Source organism: Diabrotica undecimpunctata, chromosome 9, assembly GCF_040954645.1.
Source record: "Diabrotica undecimpunctata isolate CICGRU chromosome 9, icDiaUnde3, whole genome shotgun sequence".
Classification (NCBI taxonomy): Eukaryota; Metazoa; Arthropoda; class Insecta; order Coleoptera; family Chrysomelidae; genus Diabrotica; species Diabrotica undecimpunctata.
In genome coordinates this window covers 47,039,490-47,056,449 of record NC_092811.1, presented here as the reverse complement: position 1 = coordinate 47,056,449, position 16,960 = coordinate 47,039,490, and the positions used below count along the sequence as shown (strand labels likewise).

The 16,960-nt window shown below is 28.5% G+C and overlaps 1 long non-coding RNA gene across 1 annotated transcript; it reads right to left on the bottom strand.

Moving 5' to 3' along the window:
* Nucleotides 1–4,503: 4,503 nt before the first annotated feature.
* On the bottom strand, nt 4,504–7,381 carry LOC140449477 (uncharacterized). The gene is made up of 3 exons (XR_011951805.1): nt 7,367–7,381; nt 7,188–7,287; nt 4,504–5,194 (listed from the first exon to the last, which is right to left on the bottom strand). It is a non-coding gene; the product is annotated as an uncharacterized lncRNA (long non-coding RNA).
* Between the last annotated feature and the right edge of the window lie 9,579 nt (nt 7,382–16,960).

Here is a 16,960-nt window from a genome sequence, read left to right as displayed (position 1 = left end):
TCAATTATTATAACTTTTGCTTCATAGTTTTTGCTACATAACTTTTGTCTGGTAAACTTTCGCAACTTAACTTTTGTTTCATAACTTTTGTTTGTTCTTTTGTAAAGTTGTATTTTCAAAAAGTAAATAAAATCATTTTTAAAAACTCCTTTTCAAAACACAAAGTTATAATTGGCGCAGTCAGTAGGATACGTGCGGATCGGAAAAGAACATTTTACACATCAAGTGATAGAACTTTTTCGGTTTTTGGTGTTTCAACATCGTAGTGCGTATCCAAATCGAACCTCTACCCTACAGTGGTATCAACGAGAAGAAGCAGAGTTACAGAGGAAGCAAAAGTTCGGAGAAGAGAAGCAGGTGCTCCAGATAACTGTAAGTGCCTTTCATTTTCGCCTTTCCTGTCATATATTTGTGAGGATAGATAGATTAATTTTTGAATAAGAATACTGATACTTTTTTATCAGTTTTTAATACACATTTATGTTATTGAAATTATTTATTTTTATTGAATAATTTTTTGAAATTTTGAAAAATATTTATATTGCATATATATATATATATATATATATATATATATATATATATATATATATATATATATATATATATATATATATATATATATATATATTGATACGATTAGGGTTTATAGAAAATAATTTATAAGTTATATACTACATAATATTAGATATTTGGTTGTTTTAAATAAGTTATATACTAGAGAATTTTATAAAAATTATTTATGTGAGGGCATTTTAAGAAATTAGCATATAATAATTGTAAAAAGTTGTATTTTAGTAGTTATGATTTTGTAGATATTTTTAAGTGAGCCATGTGACTAGGCAACACAATATACCCTCCATTTCTAAGTGTCATTTTAAGAATTTTACGAATATAAGTGGGGTTATATTGTTTGAATTGTGTATTTTATTAAATTAGAGTGTTAGTTACTAATTTGAATGTTTATTCTGATCTGAAAAGCCTAAATGTAAACAAAATTATTAATAGAAAAGAATGGAATTCTCTGGATCTCCGGAGATGGCCATGTTTGCGAAATGGTTTGTTCCAGAAAATTCAGACAAGTATTTAATAGAATTAAATAGAACATGATTTCTTACGAGATGGTTCTAGAATATCCAAAAGATATAAATACCCGTGATTTGGATTCAAGATGGCAGTTTGGAAGTTTTTAGTCAGAAGTCAGGCCAGTTCATTATGAAAGTTAATAGACACATTTAGTTAGTGAATAGTGAAGTAAATTGTTCAGAATTTTCAAGAAGTCAGTCAGAAAAGTTTAGTAAGAAATATGAAAGTTAGTTGGAGTCAGTGAATCAGGTACAAATAGTCGAATTGTTTAATATAGTGAGTTAAATGAAGATTAAAAATTATGCATATAATTAATGCACATTTATAATTATACACAAATAATTATTGAAGATTATAAAAGTATATTGGAAGAAATTAAATTATATTATGGTTGGAGATTAGTATAAATCAACTTATAATAATTGGATATTGGTATATTGAAAAGAAGAATAAATATAAATGGTGTTTGCTGGTGGTGTATAAATGCTGGTGAAGAAAACTATATCTTAAATTGGTAGAAGCTGATAATTGGAAAAAGTAATTTCACAAAAACAAGGATAACCGAAGTACGAAGACATTCAGTGGTGATTAGAATCTATATAGTAGAAAACAGTTCATTTAGGCATTCAGTGAAAGAAAGGTACAAAATTTTGTTAATATAATTTAGTTAGTGTCATAACAATTTCAATTTTGAAGATAGTTTGTTTAAATTTTACATTGTCTATAGAATTTAATTAGTTTTATAAGAATATCAATTTAAAGATAGTTTATTTTAAATTTACATTGGCTAAGTTAGATATATATGTGTGTTTCATAATAGTTATAATAAAGATAATTTAAAAAAGTACTTACAAGCTAATTCTTTGAGAACCGCGATAAAAACCCTATATTATTAAAATACTCATTGCTCATCAGTCAAACAAAAAACACATCATAACAATTTGGCGCCCAACGTGGGGCTCTCTATTTAAAAGAATTAGTTTGGGAAGATAAGTGCTCTCATATAATTAAATTAATTATCAGTAGAAAGGAAAAATTATAGATTTTATTTTTAATTATATTTGAACAAGTAAAGTCTCAAAATGTCTCAAGGAAAGAAAGGTACAAGAAGCAAAAAGAATGAAGAAGATGTGGAAGTAGAAACACAACCTATACAAGAGGAGAGTTTAGTTCAAGTTCCACAAGATACTGCAGAAATGAATCCAGAAAGAGAGGAAAATGTCAATATGGCAGCTTTGATGTCATTAATGATGCAGATGAACAAGACAATGGAAGAGAATTCAAAAGTTCATTTAATCAAAGAAGACATGAAAAAAATGGAACAGAAAATGGAAGAGAATTCAAAAGAAATCAAAGAAGACATAAAAAAATTGGAAGAGAATTCAAAAGAAGTCAAAGAAGACATGAAAAAAATGGAACAGAAATTGGAAGAGAATTATAGAAAATTAGAAAAGAAAATAGAAGATAATAATAATAAAATTGTAAAACAAATGGATAAAAAACTTGAAGCTGCAGAGAAAAAAGTAGCAAATGAAATAAAAAGTATACGGAATGACTACAAGAAACGGATAGACAATGAGAGGACAGAAGTAAAGAGGATTATTCAAGATAATAAGATAGATATAGAACAGAAAATAGAGTTACAGAAATGTAACTTAGAAGTAAAAATTAACGAAGACAGGAGAAACACAGAAGAAAAATTAGACGATATACAACAAAATATCCAAATAAATTGTAATCAAATAAGAAATGTGGAACAGAGAATAGATGATATTTCACAAATGAGAGACATAGGGAGACCTTACTTAAATTTAACAAATGAGACTGGGATTAAATTCTCTGGTAATATAAAAAATTTGCATCCTAGAGTATACATAAATAGTTTAAAACATAAATTAAGATTTGTGAATAATATTAATGATATTAAAGATTATATTAGAATGACATTAAATGACAATGCAGCAACTTGGTTTGCTAGTATTGAGAATGATTTAGATAATTTTCAAACATTTGAAAATAAATTTTTAAATTATTATTGGGGTGAACTAGAGCAAGCCAAGTTTAGAGAAATTCTATATTTTGGAAAGTATAATCAAAATTTAAAATCAAATATGGTAGATTATGCATTGAAATTGATAACAGTTGCAAAATATTTAGAACCACCACTTAGAGAGGATGAAACAGTCTTAAATGTATCTAGACATTTTGATGTTGATGTTGTGCAAACCGTAACTGTACAAAATATTCAAACAATAGATAGTTTTATTAATTTTATTCAAAGAATACAAAGAGGCAATATGACAAGTAATAATAACAACAGAAAAAACAATAATAACTTTCAATATAATAAAAATGATAATCAACAATATAGACAATCATATAACAATAATACTAGGTATGGTGATAGTTTACAAAATTTTAATAATAATAACAGTAATCCAAATAGACAGAACTTTAATAATAATACTAGTTATAATAGACAAAATTTTAATAATAATACTAATTATAATAAACAACATTTTAATAACAGTACTAATAATAATAGACAAGATTTTAACAATAGAAGAAATACAGAGCGACCTAACTATAACAGACAGGTAAATTGTGTTCGAAGGAATAGAAGCTGCGAAGACAGGGAACGAAGTAGTATAAGGCAGGAAAATGTGAGTAGAAGTCATAGTAGGGAAAGACATAGGACATCAGATCCAAGTGGTCAGATACAATCTGACAATTCTAATAATCAAAATTTTGTGCAGTAAACTTTCTGAATTACAAGTTAGGCCATTGCTATTATGAAAAACCTTCAGAATTTATTTCTTTAGATGAAGAGAAAATTATTGAATCTATTAATTTAATTTATATAAATGCTTTGGCCAAAAATAAAATGATTAAAATTATGATAGATACTGGTTCAGAAAGTACTTTAGTCTCGGAGAATTTTATTTTTAATACATTAAAACTATCAGATATAATAAAGATTCCAAAAATTAAAATTGTTGGTGCAAATAATAAGAAGTTGGGTGAAATTGATAAACTAGCCAATTTTAAAATTAATATTCTTAATAAAGAAATTAATATGCAAGGATTTATTGTCAAGGATTTATGTGTTGATATATTAATGGGAAATGATGAATTGGAAAAGAAGAAAGTAAAGATAGATTTTGAAAAAAAAATGGTAACTTTGGAAGGGCAAATAATTAAATTTATGCAGAAAAATGAGGTGGAAGAAGGAATAAGAGTTGATAGGATATTATTAAAAGAAAATAATGATGTTTTTGAAGAAGAAATGTATTTTGATGATAGGGAAATGTCCCAAAAGAATGTAAAGAATAATTATTGTAGTGAATATTTAAGGAATGGAAATTTTAAGCAGATGGATGCCTACGAGGCGGAGTGCGTAAAATTGGAAGCAAGGAATAATGAGTACATAATGAAGAATAATTTTATTTGTAAAGAAGAAGATATAATGAAAGTTTTAAATTGCCCTGAAGAATATAAATCAATAGTCATTTCCATATTGCAGCAACACAAGGGACTTGTCAATAAAGAAAATAGAATTGCACAAAATTATATCCATAGTATAAAGGTTAAAGAAGAAAAAGATTTTAAAACAAAATCATACCCAATACCATATAAATACAGAGAAGAAGTAAACAAAACAATTAATAATATGTTAGAAGATGGAATCATTGAGAAGGCAGACACACGTTTTATTAACCCCATAGTAGTAGTACGAAAAAGATCAGGTGAAATCAGGTTATGTTTGGATGCAAGGAATATTAACAAGATTACTGAAAAGCAATTTGAAGCACCAATGAGTATAGATGGAATATTAGGAAGAATTACAGGAATGTCATTTTTCACTAAAATCGATTTACAGCATAGTTTCTGGTTAATACCTCTAGAAAGAAAAAGTAGACAGTATACAGGATTTCAGATAGATGGAGTAGTATATCAATTCAAAGTAGTACCATTTGGACTTCAATCATCTTGCAGTGCTCTATGTAGATGTCTTCATGATATTTTGGATCAATATGAACATTTTGTAATTCACTACATTGATGATATATTAATTTTTTCTAAAACGGCTGAAGATCATGAGAAACACCTAAAAATTATAATAAATAGATTAGACAAAGTTGGACTAAAAATAAATCAAGAAAAATGTACATTTTTTCAAAAAGAAGTCATATATCTAGGTTATAAACTTAACACTAAGGGAATCGAAATGGATCCAGAACGGACACAAGTCATTCAGGAATATAAAACACCACACAATTTAAGAACTTTAAGAGGATTTATTGGAATAATTAATTATTATAAAAGGATGATACCAGATCTAAGTATAAAAGAACTTCCATTACTTGAACTACTGAGAAAAGGTGTAAAATGGAGATGGGATCAGAGAAGAGAACTAGCATTCCAAGAGATTAAAAACATTTTTCTGTCAAATTTGAAAATATACTATCCTGACTACACACAGCCATTCATATTAAGAACAGATGCATCAATAGAGAGATTATCAGGGATATTATTACAAATACATGATGGGGTCGAATACCCAATACAATTCATTTCAAGAATTACAAAGCCACATGAAAAGGGTTACTCAGTTTCAGAATTAGAACTAGCAAGTATAATACACTGTGTCACAAAATTAAGATTTTATTTGTTGGGTAATGAATTTACAATAGAAACAGATCACCAAGCTTTAACATCTATATTAAATAACAAATATGGAAACAGTAGAATACATCGGTGGAGTCTAATACTTAGTGAATACTGCTTTGAAATCAAATACATTTCTGGAAAATCCAATATAGTGGCAGATGCTTTATCAAGGTTAGAAAATACACCACAAAAAGGGCAGCGAACAATAAAAATTGGATTAAATCAATTAGTAGAAAGTACTGGATTATATTCTAAAGAAGAAATTATAAGAGATCAGATCAATTTGAGTGAAAAACAAAAAGTCCTTAGGAAAGATGGAGTATATTATAAAATAATAAATGGCATAGAAGTATATGTAATAACTAGAACTTTAGCAAAGAAAATATTGAAAAATTTACATAACAACTACATGCATATTGGTTCAAGAAAGCTATGGATGCTATTTAGGGACAATTATTTTGCAAAGAATGACATAAGTATAGCAAAAGAAATTACTACCCAATGCCCAATATGTCAACTAAACAAAGAAAAGAATTTCAAAAACCAGAACACATATAAATCTAATGTTATATATGAAAAACTAAATACAGTTTCCATGGATTTTATTTCAAATTTAGTTCTCAGTCCAACAGGAAAAAAGCATATACTAGTGATAGTTGATTTATATACAAAATTTATTAAACTATATCCCTGCTCTAGAACAAATGTTAAAACATTAAAATTATATATTAATCAATTTTTCGAAGAAATAGGACCATTTAGAAATTGCATAATAGATAATGCTACATATTTTAACAACCAAAAATTTCGGACATTTTGTGAGAAAAAGGGAATCAACATTCATTTTACAAGTATCAGACATCCTCAGGCAAATCCTGCAGAAAGATATATTAAAGAAGTTATAAAATATTTAAGGATACTGTGCCAAAGTCAACACGAAACTTGGCAGCAACATATACCACAAGTAGAGTATTTTTTTAATAATACACATAATTTGAATACAGAGGAAGTACCAGAATATTTAATGTTTGGCCATATAGGAAACAGAAAGTGGATTAGTGAATATAATCAGGATATGTTAGAACAAGTAATGCAGAAAGTGAATAACCGAATTAGGAGGAAAGCTGAAAAATATATCAGAAGACAAAATCGAAATATAAAAAAACCAATCACATTTTAAAAAGGAGACCTAGTGTTAATTCGTTCACTTAGAAAAAGTAATGTTAAAGAAAACCGTTGTAAGAAATTACAACCAATGTTTGAAGGTCCATATACAATTGAAAATCAGAATGGACTAAATAGTTATGTGTTAATAGATGCAGAGAACAGACTAAGAGGCATATTTCATATCAACGACATTTTTCAATATGAAGAGATTGAATAATGATTTCTATACCTTTAACACAAATATAATAACACTAATAACTTACTGATAGATCCATTTCATAGATAGATGGTAGATTTCTTTGTTGTGAATAAATTTGACATCATACTTGTTGAATTTTGTACATATGGAAATTGTTTGGTACCCTAAAAATCATAATTTGGGGTTAGATACTATAATTGCTATAAAAATGTCTTTCTAATATAATAAAGTGGAAAAACTTACCAATTTATATTGATGAAGTTATTTTGAATGGAAATAATTCCTAGATTTTGTCTATAAATAAACAGAACACAATATAGATTATATTTTTAATTAAGGTTATATTTTATTCTCTGGTATAATATCCATTGCTCCATTTGACATGACAGTTTGACCATAGAATAGCCGAACTGTGCTCCGTTGTTCTCTGTTTTGACATAGACAGCGAACAGGGATGTATTTAACACATTTTAAATAAAAAAAAATGATTTATTAAATTTAATAAGGTATGAGAAAATTAATATTTAAAAAAATAATAAGTAAATTATTTATTTTAAATATTATTTTGGGGTATTGATACGATTAGGGTTTATAGAAAATAATTTATAAGTTATATACTACATAATATTAGATATTTGGTTGTTTTAAATAAGTTATATACTAGAGAATTTTATAAAAATTATTTATGTGAGGGCATTTTAAGAAATTAGCATATAATAATTGTAAAAAGTTGTATTTTAGTAGTTATGATTTTGTAGATATTTTTAAGTGAGCCATGTGACTAGGCAACACAATATACCCTCCATTCCTAAGTGTCATTTTAAGAATTTTACGAATATAAGTGGGGTTATATTGTTTGAATTGTGTATTTTATTAAATTAGAGTGTTAGTTACTAATTTGAATGTTTATTCTGATCTGAAAAGCCTAAATGTAAACAAAATTATTAATAGAAAAGAATGGAAATCTCTGGATCTCCGGAGATGGCCATGTTTGCGAAATGGTTTGTTCCAGAAAATTCAGACAAGTATTTAATAGAATTAAATAGAACATGATTTCTTACGAGATGGTTCTAGAATATCCAAAAGATATAAATACCCGTGATTTGGATTCAAGATGGCAGTTTGGAAGTTTTTAGTCAGAAGTCAGGCCAGTTCATTATGAAAGTTAATAGACACATTTAGTTAGTGAATAGTGAAGTAAATTGTTCAGAATTTTCAAGAAGTCAGTCAGAAAAGTTTGGTAAGAAATATGAAAGTTAGTTGGAGTCAGTGAATCAGGTACAAATAGTCGAATTGTTTAATATAGTGAGTTAAATGAAGATTAAAAATTATGCATATAATTAATGCACATTTATAATTATACACAAATAATGATTGAAGATTATAAAAGTATATTGGAAGAAATTAAATTATATTATGGTTGGAGATTAGTATAAACCAACTTATAATAATTGGATATTGGTATATTGAAAAGAAGAATAAATATAAATGGTGTTTGCTGGTGGTGTATAAATGCTGGTGAAGAAAACTATATCTTAAATTGGTAGAAGCTGATAATTGGAAAAAGTAATTTCACAAAAACAAGGATAACCGAAGTAGGAAGACATTCAGTGGTGATTAGAATCTATATAGTAGAAAACAGTTCATTTAGGCATTCAGTGAAAGAAAGGTACAAAATTTTGTTAATATAATTTAGTTAGTGTCATAACAATTTCAATTTTGAAGATAGTTTGTTTAAATTTTACATTGTCTATAGAATTTAATTAGTTTTATAAGAATATCAATTTAAAGATAGTTTATTTTAAATTTACATTGGCTAAGTTAGATATATATGTGTGTTTCATAATAGTTATAATAAAGATAATTTAAAAAAGTACTTACAAGCTAATTCTTTGAGAACCGCGATAAAAACCCTATATTATTAAAATACTCATTGCTCATCAGTCAAACAAAAAACACATCATAACAATATATATATATATATATATATATATATATATATATATATATATATATATATATATATATATATATATATATATATATTGTTATGATATGTAAAATCGAGAAAAATATTGGTTTGTTTAAAAATATTTCAAAGTTCAAAAACATTAAAATAATTCAGATAAGTAGGATAATATCCAACAAACATTTCGAAGAAGGAAAGTTATTAAATTCTTGGATTACCTGTACTAAACAAATTGTAAGCTTTGCATAAATTATTTCTTTGTTATACTTGAGTGACCCGCATAATTTTAAGTGAAATCCAAAGACAATTGAACAGGGTTTTCCAAAATACATTAATGCAGTGATTAGAGACAAATAGAAGAGATTTTATAAAGAGGTTTTTGTTAGTTTTAAGAATTATAGAAAATATTATTTGTAAATAAGTTTTAGGAAATTTTATAATTATAGGTAAAAATTTGTTTGTTATCGAAATGAAAAAATGGGGGAATTGTGACGAGTTTTGATTGGCGGAGATTGAAAAAGGTGGGATAAGTATGTAGGAAAAAGTTTAGCGAGATTGAGGAGAGAGAAAAAATAATCAGTTGGTTTTCCAAGTCTGTAAGACGAACAGTGATTGTTCTCTGGTGGTTCCCAAGAAGTAGCAAGCAGTAGTGTTGAATGTTAGTGAGTTTTTGTGGAGTTAGTGTATCTGACAGAAGCTGAAGCAGCAAAATATTGTAAGTCATATTTTCCTACTTATATTCCAAGAGTCACTGTTCAGGCCAACGAGAGATTCAGTTTATCGTAAAGAGAAGATATTCCAAGAGTCATTTTTCACTCGGGCCAACGAGAGATTCAGTTTATCGAGAGGAGAAAGGCTATCATAATTTGAATGATTGTTGCTTTTGAAGGAGATCATTAAGGACGATATACTTGCAACAATCTGTTGTAAGATTGCTGATTACATAGGGAGCGGTTGAGAGGAGATAATACAGTCTACAAGGAACAAGGATTTGGACCACTCATCATCAGAGAGAGATATTTTTGTTTTCTGCAGTTTTTTTTCTTTTATTATACACAATTTTTACACGTAATTTAGAAAGGATATAAATATTTTGATTAGGAGAGTTAGAATAGTTTGGGATTTTGAGTTTTCAATTAATATTGTTTGTACCATTAATTTTGATTGTTCACGTACGGAGAACAAAATTTTGAGAATCCTTATATGAGATTTGTTTATTGAAAACTTTTGAGTGTGAATTATTTCATTATTTTTATTTCAATATATAGTGTTAGATCATATGTGTTTTTTATTATTCCGGTATTCTCTGGACCTTACCTTTCACATGTAATAGCATAGATATTGAAGCACGAATTTAACCCTGAGATAAAAGAATTAAAAATTGTGATAGAGTTATAATCATATCATTTAAATAATTTTAATTAATCAAAAAAATTAATTAGCTAATTATTGCTAGGCGCACCAAGACTTTAAATATCACAATAATATATATATATATATATATATATATATATATATATTTATATATATATATATATATATATATATATATATATTTTCTTATAATACATAATTTTATACAATTTTGTGAGATATTTTGACAAATAATTTTATCTGAAAATATGGCTATTGCAACTCAAACTCAAACTCCCCTTAACTGGGATTTTCTCAAATCAAAATTAAAAAATATTAAACCCTACGACGGAGACTCCAATACTCTTAACAAATTTATCTTAAGATGCAACGAACTAATACAAACATATTCTGCATATAACGATCCAGATTTAAATAAACACATTTTGGAATGCATACAAGATAAACTAGTTGGAAAAGCAGAAGCACTAGTAGGAAATCGTATGGAACTAACGACACGGAATAGTATAAAGAGAGCATTAGAACAATGCTTCGCAGATAGACGTGATTTAGACTGCTTAATGCAAGAACTAACACGAACTAAACCATTTAAAAATGAAACAATCCATAATTTTGGACCAAGAATACAACTATTAAAAAGCAATGTAGCCCAAAGAATAAGTAACGATACTAGTATAGAGCATGCAGATAAATTATGCCAAATTAACCATTGTGATAAAATCGCACTGAACAATTTTATTGCAGGATGTACAGGTGTTCTTAAAAATAATATGCACCTTAAGAAACCCAGTTCTCTTGAAGATGCCATTGCATATGTCGACGAGTTTCATAATTTTGAAAATTTATATGGACATTCTAGTAATAATTTTCCAAAAAATAATCATAATTTTAAGTCACACAATTCCTTTAATCCATCTTACAGGCCAAATCAGCCTAGCAACAATTATCGTCCCCAAAATTCTAATCCCACACATCAATATCAAACAAATCCAAATTTTACTTATCAAAATCAAAACCGTTTCAATTCTAAGTTTTTATATCGAAATCAAGGTTATGAAAACCAAAATTCTTTAGCACCCCAACATTCTCAGAATCATTTCACATCTCAGAATCGTTCCACAAACTTCTGACCAGAAAGTAATGTATTCAGGCCCAACCGAATTTCTAATGATCGGTTACCTAAGCCACAACCTATGTCAATAGCATCCAGAAATACATTAAATTCAAACGCTAGATCAAATCCCAATAAATACAATAATTATCGGAGAAATTATTTCCCTAGACGAATTCCTGATACTACAGCTGAGGAGCTATACACAAATAATTATCAAAACGAAAATAATAATCCAAGAGAACCACAACATGAACAAGTAAATAGCTATTTTAGAAATTCTGGGTACGATTTACCACAAAACGGTCAAGGTGACCAAAATTTTCAGATACATGCCTCGGAAAGGAAACAGTCAATATAGAAATAAATTCGAATAATCCCCTACCATATATTGAAGTAGAAAATTCAAAAATAAAATTGCTGATTGATACCGGTAGTGCCAGGTCTTTGCTACGACCAAGTTTCGCCGAAAAATATTTTCCTAATTGTATATACCAGTCAAATGTAGATATTATAACTGCTCTTTATACTAAGACTATTAAATATCAAACCGAAATACCAGCGTTTCCAGAATTCACAAGTAACTTTTTCAAGTTCAAAATTGATCTTTGCTACTCACATTTCTATCCTAAAACCAACTGTCCTTGATTTTTACCATATTTATCCAATAATTCAAAAGAACAAGATGTTCACTCCCACATACCCTTTTTTGGCACGAACCTCTGACGAGACGCACCTACAGAAAGAAGAATGTCCCATTTTAGAAGAAACATATTATTGCAAAGAAGATACCATACTACAGGACAATAGCACCTTGCGTTTCCTCAATGGTCAAAGTTCAACCCAATGCTTTACTACAAAAGTCACTCTTCAAGAATCTATTATTGAACAAGTAACTAATAATGAAGTATTGATAATTCCATCGACATCAGAACGAGTCCAATCAAAGTGCAAGAGAGACCAAATTTTCGTAGTACACAGTCCATCTCTCATCAGTATACCAGAAGATTGTAAAGTGATAATCAAACAACTGAAATTCAATAACAATATCAAAATTCATAGACGGAAAGCTCTAATTTTGCCAAAAATAAAATATTTTTCTACAGAAAAGATACAAAAATTCCAGAGCCATAATATTACCAAAATTGACTTTGAAAATCTTTACGCAATTAATAATATGGCCAAACAATTAGTACCAATTAGAGGAACACATATTCCTTTACATACGACTCCATTGGTGACCACCTCAGTCATAGCAGTTATTCTAATCTTGATCACTCTGTATATTATTAAACAAAGAAGATCAAAACAACGAAACGAGCATGATATAGAATTAGAAGAATATTCCGGCATTGAAGAAGATTCCACAAACCAGCATCCCAAAAATAACTCCGTTATTTTTCGGACTCAGTGAGGGAGGAGTTACGCCACTGGATTCCCCAGAATCTGCACATTGTAGGACAATAGAAACTACGCAATACAATATTATAAATAGAGGGACATTTCAATTAAGACAACTTTTGCTTCATAGTTTTTGCTACATAACTTTTGTCTGGTAAACTTTTGCAACTTAACTTTTGTTTCATAACTTTTGTTTGTTCTTTTGTAAATTTGTATTTTCAAAAAGTAAATAAAATAATTTTTAAAAACTCCTTTTCAAAACACAAAGTTATAATTGGCGCCTCGCTTAGATTACTCATCGTTTGTTCGTTGTCGAATGTGTACCATTTTATTGTTGTTATAAAGTTTGAAAGTGGTGTATAAAGAGTGAAGAAACAGTGTTGTTGATTTATATGATGAGTAATATTAAAAAAGGCTGCTATAAATACTGTATTGTGCCTAATTGCACGAGCACAACAATTAAAACACCAAACAAAATATTTTTCCATGTACCTTTGCAAACAGAAAAGAGAAAGAAATGGTGCTAATTAATAAAGCGAGATTTAATTGGACCCAAAAGTATCAAATACGTATGTGAAGAACATTTTGGTGTGATTTAACACTTTCTTATTTACTATCAAGATATAATAATTAATAGATATTAACTAATGGTGTAATTGCAAACAATATAATATTACATATGTTACTTATGTAATATCAAATACACTAGTTTAATTTTTTTGTATCTCTACAAACTCCATAAATGCATGCAGTAATATGCAACCGTCATAAGTAGAACATTTTACTTTGCAAAAACTCCAGAAAGATCACAAAATTGACTTTAAAGTCTTAAGCTATGTTTATTGCAGAATGTTTAACAATTCGTTAAGTGTATTTGCAATATGTAAAATTTATGTTTATACCTTTATAATGTAACAAGTAGACTAGTTAAATTTTGTTCTATATATCTATTCATTTTATTATTACAGATTGAAAATGATACAGAAAATTTAATAAAGTTTAAATTGGTCGGTGGAACATTAAAATTGAAATCAGAAATATACCCTCACAAGTTTGATTGCCAGAAAGTAGTAAAACCTTTAAGAAAAAGTGGAGCATATGAAAAAAGATGAAAAACAGAATGTTTAAATGAGATTTTAAAAGATGATGTTCCATCGACCTCAGGTTGTCAACCTTTCGAAATCATTAATTGTGATCCAATATATGAAGAGAAAAGTGTACCAAAGGACCCTTTATCCGAGGATTGTATTTTGAAAAGTGTACTAGGTAGTCCTAAGAAAAAATATAAACATAAAAAAGTGTAAGTTAATATAAAAACTTCACAAAAAACAAGGAGGTGCAAACAGTAAGGTTTAGAACGAAAAAAAGGGACATGGAAAATAAGCGAAAAAAAAATCTGTTCCTCGCCTGAAAGTTCTCCTTCAAAAATGTCTGTGTCATCTTGTAGTAGCACAAGTTCAGATAGCATGTCAAATACAATCAAACCTAACTTTTGTAAAGATACTATACTTAAAATAAACACCAACATCGGTTTTTATTTGGGATTACCAGAAGAAGTATATTTTCTAACGAAACAATTATCTGAAAGCATTGCTTCGCCAGTAAGAGATATTTTAATTTCATTAAAAAAAAAATTCGTCTTAACGACCCACATATACGTCTGGCCATTGACTTCGATGCCAGCACAAGTTTAATAGGAAAAATATTTAACAGAACAGTTCCGTTAATAGCCAACCGCATAAAACAGTTTATTTTTTTTCCGCCGATGAAACAAATTTATGAGAAGTTACCCATATCTTTTAGAAAGAGATATTTTAAAACTGTCAGTGTATTAGATTGCTTTGAAATACGAATAGAAAAACCTTCGAGTGCCAAGCAACAGTCTTTGACCTGGTCTGAATATAAACATTGTAATACAATTAAATATTTGATTTCCATTACACCTGATGGATTAACTAACTACATTTCGGATGGTTATGGTGGAAGGGCCAGTGACACAATAATATTTGAAGATTGTGACTTTTTGTTGAATTTGTCACCGGGATATTCTGTTATGGCTGACAGGGGTTTTAAAAACATATCTCATTTGCTAGAAACTAAAGGTTGCCATCTTATAAGACCTCCAAGCGTTTCTGCAAACACGGTTAGTTCAAAATTGGAAGTAATGGAAAAGAAACGTATAGCAGCGCTACGTATAAATGTTGAGAGATTAATAGGTAGATTAAGAAATTTTTCCATGGTAGCCCCTCACGCTTGTATCGATACTAAAGTCATTTGTATGTTTTCATTGTGGATTTCATTGTTGTGATTGCATGTTGTATGGTTAATGTTCAAAATAAATTAATAACACGTAATTAAAACGTATTGTGTTTTATTTTTAATCTGCAATCAATAAATCAAAAATTAACTTCCAAAACAATGTACACCGTTTAATTAAATTTTTGCAGTATTCTTCATTATAAAATACTTCAAAAACATCTACTTGTTTAGAAGTCTCAAAATCATCGTGAGCGATGCAAAAATAAGCTTTCAGTTTTTTTTCAAAGTGCATTTGTAATTACACTTGGGCTTCGCATTTTGGTGTTAAGTTATTTGAATTAATATATTTGGTTAAATTTTTGTTCTTCATCGGACATTTAATTTCAATAATATGGTCTTCTGTAATACCATCTGGAGAGGCACCCAACAAAGGATATTCTTAATAATTTCTTAATATTTTTAATTTTTTCTACCTCTCTCCTTACATCGTTTTCTAGGCGTTTTTGACTACTAAACTGAACCTTACTACTCTTGTATTTACAAATCAGGTAGTGTAGTGAAGCTTTCATCTCCAAGTTTACATCCTTAAAATATGTCATTATTTGTATGTTGTTCGCATTTCGTTTCTTGCATTCGCTAATAAAAGTATTACAAAATTCATTATCTTCTGTTATTTCCGAAATTGTTGCGCAGTCTTTGTTAAAATCTTTGGCTTTAATAAATTTAACGTTACTTCCAACATTAGAAAGCGCTAGTTTCATCCAGTAGCACTTTACTGAAGTAGTTGCAGGTGCCTCACTAATTTTAAAAAGCCACATTAAAAAAGCTACTGTATGTTTACATCCACCTTGATTAGCAGCACAGTCATGACAAACAACACTTTCAACCTTTTCCTCACTTTCGTCACAAACCAATGTACAGTAATAAGGTTTACTTTTTACTTTATGTTCAGGTGAAATTCTGCATTTTACAGTACATTTATTGCCTTCGCGTTTCACCTGGACATATCCGACAGCCTCATCTCGATAGGATTCTCTGCAGGCTCTGAAAAATTACCAATACTTAGGTACTTACTTAATTAATATTGTTTTAATCAACTTTACTTATGGACGACCATCATAATGATATATTAATGATATTATAATAACTACAAGCCACTACTGAACTTTTCATGAAAACATAGTAAGTGTTCTTATAAAATTAATATGCAAGTAAAGAATTATTGATTGGTCGGTAAAAACATTAAACAAATTGGTAAAAGAATAATGTTTGCATTATTATATCTTTGCTTTATCAGCCAAAGAATTTCTATATTAGTAGTTAAGTAGTATGTAGACGACTATAATATTAAGCGAAAGTAAATAGATACTTACTTAGAAAGTTTTACTCCTTTTATTTCAGCACTTATATAAGATGGATTGGAAGAAAAAAAATCCATCACTGTATAAATATCAATTTTTGGCATATTATCACTTTGACCTTTTACAAATCCTTCTTCCATTACGATAAAATAAAATTTGAACGCTACTACACGTGTAACACTTCTTGCTGGTTCAATGCAGAATAAATGGACCGTTCGGGACTCTGCACTCTGCCGCTCCAATACGGAGACGTGACGTCAGAAACAAAGTCGAAGCGATAATCATTTCGCGCGGAAATTCTCAACTTTAGTATTCTATATCTCCGTCATTTATTAACGGATTTCATTTTTTCTTTTACTGAT